Genomic DNA, 9782 nt, shown 5'->3' on the forward strand with positions numbered 1-9782 from the left:
TTAAGAAATTAGTTGGTGCATAATTTTTTTGAGAAATTAACGATTGTCCACTAGGAGAATTCTTTTTTGTTGTTCATATTTGGGTAAATGAGTAAATTCCCAGACTTCATTGTTGCAGTTCAGCAATGTATTTTATTGAAATTAGTCAGTAATGCTTAATGTGGGTTATCATTAGTCTGCTTATTGATTCTTTGGGATTTTAGATAGTAAATTCGACAGAGCCTGGAGTAGTCTGCCTGGGGTGTTAGCACTGTCTGTGTTTATATTGGGTGTGTGACCTTACATTTAAATAGAACAACAAAAGTATAAAGCTTTCTACTGGTTATAGAGACGAAGGGGGATGAATTCTGCACAGAGCCCAAATCTCTTGCCCTGTTCAATTGATGTTATTTACTTGTAGCTAGATAAATTCTTCCTGAACTAAAGCTCTTACCAGGTCATTCTCAGATACTTCCAAGAGTCCCACATTACCTACTAGGTTACATGGAAAACTCCTTGGACAACACCCAAGGCCCTTTATGTGATATGGCTCATGTTCCCCTTCTCTGCTCCCCTGAAGTGTCACCCCTTCTGTGCCCTGACCCAGGGTCTGCCCTCTGTTCCTCTTAGAAACCGAGGAAGCCAGCAGGTCCCAGGAAAACAGTCCTCATGAAACGCTTACCATTTGTGCAGCCCAGGGAGTCCTTGAACATCTCAACGTCTGTTTGGAAGAGCACTATAAATGCATAGTAAATAGCAGTAAATATTTCAGCTTGAAAAATTTGTGTGCTGCAGAAGTTACAATAGGCACACTCTGCATGTTGAGTAAGGCCAGGTGGTAGGGAATTCCACAAGGTAGGCTCACTTTAGTCTGATAAACTCTGAGACGGGGCAGCTGCAGTGATGTGGCTAAAACCATGGCTGAGGTGGTTGCACAACCCAGAGAATGTAACAGGTGTCAGATGATTAATAGATCATTCAGTCGGCACTCAACTTTGTATGTGCTGAACAACATAAATCCAAACAAATTATCTTTCAAGTTCTAATGTCTAAGGATGATTGCCCCTCCCCACCCTCTGTCTCTTTTCTTAAATACTTTTAGGAGTCACATCTCTTTTTTTGCCCAACAAGAGTCCCCTCTGGCCACATGTCCATACATAGAGGACAAACTCCTTTCATAGACATAATGCCGTGAAGCACAGAAGGTGGAGTATTCAAACCCAGGGTTTCTGTAGCTCTTCATGATGAATTGTTTTGTTCAGGAATATTAAGAAAGGCTCCCATGACTTTTTCATTGAGAAATAAATGTGTAGCAGAACAGTTTTCATTCCAACCCTCTTCACATGTCCACTCAGAGGCATGCCCTATGTGAGTCTTGTTCAACCTTCACTGCATGGATGCCCCAAACTCCCCATCATCCTTTACAGAAGCTCAGGGTGCCCTAAGCACTTAGTAGTCCTCCTCCCCCTCCTTCCTGCCCATCTCTGGTAACCATCAATAAACTATCATAATAAAAATAACTCTGTACACATGTTGATAGCTATCTTTACTAAGCTTAAGATTGCATGCTCACATTTAGTATCGTGTTCCATTCAGCCCTGAAATGGGATTCTGGCTTAGAAAACAATGCCTATTTAAAAAATTTGGATGAAAAATCTATATCCCTCATTATTATATAAATACTGTGACTGCCTTAGCAAAAAGTATCGGGGATTTTTTTCTTTTTTGTCTCATAATATGCTACTGTTAGAATAGTTCATTGGTTTCTGTGATAATTAGATTTCCTTTTTTTCCTTCTCATTAAAGGGGAAAAACATACACTCTAAAAACCAAACCAAACTTAAATTCCTTCTTAGTGGCAAGTGGAAGCACTGAGACAGGGCTCATTCTCTCGTGGGAGTAGCGGAAACGGAGCCGGGCAGGCAGTTACTTCATGGAGCCGACCTATTCGCCAGGCTTCATGAATAATGGCATCATTGATCATGAACCAGGGCTCTCAAGGCAGCTTTCAAAACTAGAAGGGTGTGTGGGTGGGTGTGTGTGTGTGTGTGAGAGAGAGAGAGAGAGAGAGAGAGAAGGAAAGGAGATAGAGAACAAAAGGGGTAAGGGCTCTGATTTTGTATCATGCTTTGCAGTTTATTAAAAGTTACAGCACAAGCTTCCAGTCTAGCCTTCCTGATTTAGAAACACATGATTAGAGTATATATGCTGGCACTGCAACGTGGGCTTTTAAAGTCCCACTGCCTGGGTTCAAATCCTTTCACCACTTTCTAGCTGAGTGAAACCCAATGAGTGACTCACCTGCCACCTCTCCACATGTCAAAGAAGGACACCAGTAGTTCTACTTCCCAGGATTGGTTTGAGGATCCAATGGCCTACTCATGTCAAGTGCTTATCCCTAATGGCGGGGCTCATTTGTCATTGTTGGGGTGTGTGTGCAGTGGGGTGTCACCATCTCAGTGGTAGTCCCGGTGTGGTATCAGCAGTCGTAGCAGGAACAGCAGTTGTGGCTTCCGTACTTTGGAAAGAAAATGTGTGGTGCTGGGTTTTATGAGATCTGGTTTTGGCGCAAGCTGCTAGACTTGGGCAAAGTCCTCTCTGTTGTGTGGGCTATGCTTTCTCTTCTGTGAAACGAGGAGGTAGGGAGTAGCAGTGGTAGCTGCACAGCTGTTGTGGGGGACTTTTCCAAGGTGAGGCGTGTTTGTTTATCCGTTTGAATTGCGCCTAACAAGGCTTTGAGGTATTTTACACTTCACATATGTTATCTCTCCCTCCAACTACCTGTGGCAAGGTCATTATGATAGTATTTATCGGCAGACCATTCTGGGTCCTGGAGGCGCACCCTTTGCACTGTGGTGGTGGTTCATTGCCTTTGAGTGCTCCGGCTGGCCTGACCCCATGTGCAGAGCACAACTTCCCCATGGGGTTTGCAAGGCCGCGACCTTTTTGGAAGCAGACTTCAAGATCCGCTTCTCAAGTTGGCTCTGCCTGCATGAAAACTGCCAGTCTTTCAGGGTATGATGGGCCGCTTAACCATTGGTGCCGCTGTGCGAGTGGGGCTAAGAAAAATACAAACAAGGTGCCCAGAGCATGGCCGTTGTATGTAACCCTGTGTCTCTGCAGCTCTGTATATATGTGTACTTCTCCATGCACGCCCATATGTAAAGATACACAATTGCGATGATAAAACTATCAAAGAAAATATTGACAGCTGGAAAGTGGTCATCATCTATAACAAATCCCAAACCTACAGCCATCCGTTCACTTCTGATTCACAGAGACTATAAATCTGATTCTGAGGCTCTGAGTCTTTATGGGAGCAGACAGTTTCACCATTCTCCCTTGGAGTGGCTGGTGGGTTTGAACCATGAGCCATGTGGTTAGTGGCCCTGTGCTGACCCAACAGCACTGTGTGGGCTCCTATATAGTCAATAGGTCTCTATCAATGCTTAAGTTGCTATTGCTTGCAATTTCCATGAAGACATCCTCTAAAGTGAACCATATATGTATATTTGGGTGTGTATCTATATGTGTGTGTGTATATATATATATATTTCTATACTTTTAATTATTGCCTAACCTGTGTCATGTTGATAAAGAATTGGCTTCCAGTAACTGTCATTTTCTTCCTAGTTGGAGATTATTTGTTGACCTTACTTCTCTATGGATTCTCATCCCCCAAATTAACAACAAAAACAAGCTGGGGTGGCAGACCCGGGTCAGCTTGCACACGAGCATTTCTTGACTGACCTGTGAGATCCTGCGCTGCTCGCTTTATCTCGTAGTCTGCCATTCGGCATTGCTCAGACTTGCAGAAGCCATGTGTTTTCAGGCACAGCCGATGCCCCGGCACACAGGGGAAAGGCTGCACATTTGAGCTCGCTCAGCCCGCTGGGCCTGTGTGGCTCATACTGTGAGCAGAGTGGGCCTGTTTCTCTTCCCACGGTGGGAGGTTTCATTTGTCCAGGGGCAGAAATGCTTTCGACTTCACATTGTTTAACTGAAGTGAGATTAGAAACGAGACAAAACATTTGTGTATTGAAATTTACAGCCTAAAAACCAGCAGCAGCCAAAAAAACTCCCCCCCCACACACACACACTTTTCGCCGAGTTCGCTGCAATGCCCATTTGTTTGGCCATATTATATTGATTCACTGTTTTGTTTGTCCAGTAGTCTACTTGGATGAAAGCCGAGTTCTGGCCGTTAGAGGAACAGTGTCCTGCCTCTGCCACATTCATCCTGGTGCACAACCGGGTGCTAATAACAGCACCTTCCTATTTTAAGTCACGGGACGATGTAAATGCTCATTGCTTGCTCTTGGGCTTGTCAGATACCGTAGTGTTCGCCGTTGTCCGAAAAGCTATCATGGTTGGCTATTGGAAAAGATTAAGAGTTGGGATCCCCTATAATCGATGCCTGCCATTTCAAGAGTGTGTTTTTTTAATTATCTGAATGTGGAATCTTTCTAGACTAATTTTCCCCCACATTCGTTTACAATCTTCTCACCCGTACTTCCGAAGCGTTCAACTTCGTTTTCTTAGAATGAGCACCACTGTTATTGACTTTGTTAACGAAATTGTACATTTAGAGAAAAGTGCAGCTGACACAAGCCAGGGAGAAGCAAACACAACCAACCCTTTGTAAGAAGTAACTCAGCTGGTACAGGTCCAGAGCAGAGCCCACCAGCTGCAGTGGTTTCGTGAGCAGTGGATGCTTACCCCTGTCACTTGTAAATGGAAGAATTATGTGGGTTAATCCAGAGAATGGAGAACTGGGGGGTCTTTTAAGAAGGCTTATTCTGTAAAGAAGTTAGAAATAAGGGAGTTAAGCTAGTACTGTTAAGTTTTAAAAATTATAAACATATGCTTCTCTGTTTTGTATCCCCCTAAACTAAAACCAAACCCACTGCCACTGAGTCAGACCCCACAGAATTTCTAAGTCATAGGTTCTCAAATGTATTTGGTTTATCATCCCCTTTTTAGAAAATATTTTCTCAGCGCTCACCCCCAGTAATTAAAAACTTCTATACTATAGCCCTTGATTCAGGATAAATAGTAGGTATCTGCTTTTGTAGCCCTGTGCACCCCCTTCCCCAGGATGGCATGGATCACCCACTCTGGGAAGCATTGCTTTAGATCTTTATGGGGCCAACTGCCTGGTCTTTCTCCTGCAAAGTGGCTGGGGGGGTTGAACTGCCGACCTTTTTTGGTGAGCAGCTTAGTGGTTGGCAACTGTGTCAGTAGGACCCCCTATAGTTTATCCCACCCAGTCCACTTTCTTCCATATACCCCCTTCTGAATCCACAGTCTGCTTTGCCTTAGAGTATCTGTGGACACCAAGAGATATTGTCAAGCCATATGCAGGGTATTTTGAGTGGTGGTAACAGCCTTAGCAGGAGCAGCAGCCTTGAGTACCAGGCGACCAGCGCTGCGCTGACTCTTCAAGTTAGCAGGAGTGTGCACCCAGTGAAGAAGAAGCTAGCATTGTCTGCTGTTCCCCGAGGTTCCGAGAGACCCTGCTGCATGTGAGGTTGCCGAACGCTCTGGTCAAGGTGGGTTTTAACCCATGGCGATTATGGGTGCTAGGGAAATGGTGGCGCTCGCTCCAGGTCTGGCTCTGGCTGGATCCTTGCCAGGAATAATACTAATGGCATTCTCCCTGCGGTCAGAAGTCCTCTAGAGTCCTGGAGGCCTGGGTCTGGTTTCTCCTTTGTTTTACTCCCGCCCCCCATTCATACGCACACACCACCACCACCGAGCGCTGTCAGTATTGTGCACACTTCCGTAACAGAGAGATGATGCGGATGATTCCTGAAACACTGTAAAGGGCACAGTCCCCATCTGGTACCGGGCAATGGTGACGTCTCCAGCAGTTGTTTTCCGAACACACCCTCCTGAATCCCCTGCGGAAGTCCCGTGTGCCCGCCGGTGCCCCCAGGTGAGGTAGGTGCGGGGGCTTTGTTGTCTTCTCTCTTCCTTGGCTCCGCGACGGAGGGCAAGAGTTGTCTGGCCCCCTCCTTGGTGAGTCAGCCACTTGATCTGGCAACAAATAAAGAGCCCATGTTCAGTGCCAGCTCCTGCCTAGCCCTGGGGCTGTCTCTCGGTGGAAACATTGGTCTGGGTGAGTCACCCCATCCCCTGCCGAGAGCACGCCTCCCAAGAACTGCAGTGCTGGTAGCTGATGGGTGCCATTGTGGAAAATGGCCTTGTGGTCTGCCTTTACCCTGGTGGCCCCGTTTCTTGGGGTCCATTTACCCAGCCCCTTACAGCAATAGCTGATTACAACTGCAGTCAAACCTCACAGAGGCCTTCAAACCTTTGTTTTCAGTGTGATCTGAACTCTGTACTTCTGAGTCCTCTGACTTAAAACTAGATCGTAGGTCACGGCATTTAACAGAATCTGAGAGCTGCGCTTCCACAAGCCAGGCATGCTGAGGAGAGGAATTTATTAAATGCCAAACAAGTGAGGCATTCCCCATCCCCTCAGGAGCGTGTGGAGCGCCGGTCTGGTCTTGCACTGTCCAGGTGCTGGGATTTGGAGCCAGGCCCCCTGCCAAGCCTGGGCTCATCAGACTCCTGGTGCCTGTCAACACAGGTTTAGGCGGGGCAGAGCCATCGCACGGGGAGCAAGCCCAGGAATTTCCACGGCACACATTGCGCCTCCCGTCCGTCCCTTGCCTTCCTGCTCCAACCCAGAGAGAAACAAGATGAGGCAAAGGAGGAAACTCGGGCTCTGTTTAAACCAGTGGTTCTCAACCTTCCCTGTCATACAGTTCTTCATGTTGTGGTGACCCCCCACCATACAATTATTTTGCTTGCTACTTCATCACTGTCATTTTGCTACTGTTATGAACCGGGTGACCCCTGTGAAAGGGTCGTTGGACCCCAAAAGGCATTGCGGCCCACAGGTTGAGAACTGACCGCTGATTGAAGGTGATAGAATTATTGATTGTGTTAACTTTTCAGGTACTCTTTGGGGTGGGAGGGCGTGCGGGGAGGAAAGCTAATCTGGATGTGGGACCCCTGGTGATGGTACTGGTTACAACTTAGGCTGTTAACTGCAAGGTCAGCACTTCGAAACCACCTGCCGCTCCGGGGGAGAAAGATGAAGCTTTGTATTTCTTTGAAGATGTACTTACTCGCTGCCATCCAGTCGAATCCGACACCTGGTGACCCTGTAGGGCAGGGTAGATCTGCCTCTGTGGGTCTCCAAAACTGAAACGCTCTTTATGGGAGCAGAAAGTCGCATCTTGGTCCCTTGGGGCAGCTGATGGTTTTTCGACTCTTCTGTTAGCATCCTGGGAAGCCCACAGAGTCGTTCCACCTTGTCCTTTATGGTCACTAGAGGTGCTTGGCTGCTAACGAAGAGGTCAGCTGTTGGAGCCTACCAGCCACTCTGGGGGAGAGACGTGGCCGTCTGTTTCCATAAAGATGTACCGTCTTGGAAATGCGATGGGGCATTTCTACTCTGTCCCCTAGGGTCACAGTTGGACTGGACTTGATGGCAGTGGTTTTTAATGGACCACTTCAGTAGTCAGTTGTTGCACCCATGAAAGGCCAGGGCTTTTTTTCATTCGCATCCCTATTTGCCTTTCTGTGTCTTGCTATTGGAAACTCTTAGAGAGAATGTCACCTTGGTTACCCACGTCCCGGTGCACACACGCACAGTAGCATTGAGTGCACCGCTGCTAGTCTCTGTAGGGACAGAGCAAGTGCACTCGCGGAGACTCAAGGGTGTTCGTTTTCAACACATTAGATGTGACTCAGGGTTGGTGGTGGCTCAAGCCTGTGAGATTGCTTGCAGAAATTCCATCCAGGCAGGCTCTCTCTGCTATTCTGATGGTGTGTTGTGGGTCACTGTGGTATTACTTGGGGCGTGCCTATGCTTTAAGACTTGTCCACACAGTTATAGGTTGTCTAATCATAAATGCTACTAAGGATATTGGCACCCCAGCCCTATAGAGGCATGAGAAAATGAGGCCAGGCTTGCCTGTGGATTCAGCAGGCCAGGCATGTGGAACTGAAGTCTGCAGGGGCTGCGGGAGCTACCTCCTCCCTGGCCTCGGTCCTGCTGAAAAGCCATGGCCTCTTGGCCTTTGTGTGGCTTTCCTTCATTCTTCCGAGTTAGAAACAAATACCCTTGGATCCTCCTGCTTCCCACAGGAATCTGAACTCTCTGAAAAGGGCTGGTGCGTTCTCCCCGCCCCGCCCCCCGCCCCCCACCCCCACCTCCAACACACACACATGCAACCAGTGCTTCATCCTTCTTAAAGGTAAACTGCTGTGGGGAAACACTTGGGTTGGAATATTGCATCTCTCATGGGCTCTCCCGTGCTCTGTCCCAACTCCCTGATTCCTATTCCCACCCCCACCCCCCAGAAGCATGAACAGCACCCCACCCCCACCCTCTTTGGATCTGAGCACCACAAAGCAGTGGACCAGTCATTTTTCCTACACTGCAAAGGGGGCGTGTGGGGTTTTAAAAATCAAAACACAAATCTGTAAATCTTCAGTCTTTCGGATAAACCAGGGTCTCGGTTTTAAGGCACCAGATAAAGGCTTTCTGATACTGAATTCCTTTTCTGTGTCGCAGAGCCAAGTGCTGCTGTTGCTTGTGCTTCGTGGAGAGCTGGCTATGCTGAGGAGGGCCAGAGGCTGGGTACAGGGTGCCCTCCCATCTTGGGTTGTTTGCTTGGTAGCCTCCTTGTCATTGCTTCTCACCGTGGTGCTCTGGGGGCTCCAGCCACAGCATGGCGTGCAGGTGGTCTTGTGGATCAGACAGCTGAAAAGTACTAGAATTGACACACAGAGGGGACTCTGCTGGCTAGATCACCGCTCACAGTTTCATGGATGTCATAGCTATTGTTACGTTGGGGCTTGGGGGTGCCTTTCTAAGATACATTAATGCTATACAAGAATGGAAAGTATTTTTCCTCCATTGGACCAGATGGGTTGGCAGACTCTGAGCTGGAGGCCTTGGGTGGTGCAATAATGTCCAGCTGCTAATTAAAAGGCTGGAGTTTTCAAGTTCACCTACAGGCTCCTTGGAAGAAAGGGCCAGGTGAGCTACTTAAAAAAAAAAATTCTGCTATCGAAGACCCAGTGGAGCCCAGGTCTATGCCGACACCACAAGAGTCCACCAGAAACCAGATTCAAGTGGGAGCAACTGCTTCTCCCTTATCCAAATAATGCCTCTTCCTCCTTCCCTCATTATCTCCTAGCACACAAACCACAACACACACACACACACACACAACACAAGTGCGCACCTTGTTCTCCACGTCCTTCTCTGGGCCCCCTCTCTCTTCAGGCACGAGAATGGGCCTCCGCTGCATTTGCTCGGTGGCATTTTGAAAGTGCGGCCTCTAGAGGAGCTAGCGAATTAGCTGTGAATGACTCCATTCACAAATCCAACAAATGCCTTTTCTCTCTTACTTTATCAGCCTTTGAAATTAGATTGCCTCATAATTGCCTCTCCTTCTTTGTGAGGAGACAAAAAAACTGACTTGAAGGGAAAATAATTAGATGATTATTTCCTTTCTTTTTACCAAGATTAATTACAGCCGATTAAAGATTTAAGGAATGATATTAATAATAGATAATAACAAAGTACATTTCTAAATGAATCCCGGCAAGGCGCTGTGTATGAAGTCCTTTCCTGGGCTGCCTTATTAAATCTTTCCAGCAATTCAATGAGCTGCAACTATGTGGTCTCTGTTACTACAGAAAAAGCAGAAAAGCTCATCCAGGTGATAAGGAATGGGGTTCAGATTTTTTTTTTAATCAATTTATTGGGGCTCATA

The 9782-nt window shown here is 47.1% G+C and overlaps 1 protein-coding gene and 1 pseudogene across 5 annotated transcripts in view; one reads left to right on the forward strand and one right to left on the reverse strand.

Annotated features, from left to right (window-relative positions):
* The window catches only part of LOC105979514, a 10650-nt pseudogene extending 1336 nt beyond the window's left edge, over window positions 1-9314 (reverse strand).
* Window positions 1-9782, forward strand: part of KIF13A (kinesin family member 13A) — a 227114-nt gene that overhangs the window by 115950 nt on the left and 101382 nt on the right. The gene's annotated exons all lie outside the window — the stretch shown is intronic.

The sequence above is a fragment of the Echinops telfairi genome, unplaced genomic scaffold (genome assembly GCF_000313985.2).
Source record: "Echinops telfairi isolate 266 unplaced genomic scaffold, ASM31398v2 ScPeMD7_5868;HRSCAF=6743_0, whole genome shotgun sequence".
NCBI classification, from domain to species: domain Eukaryota; kingdom Metazoa; phylum Chordata; class Mammalia; order Afrosoricida; family Tenrecidae; genus Echinops; species Echinops telfairi.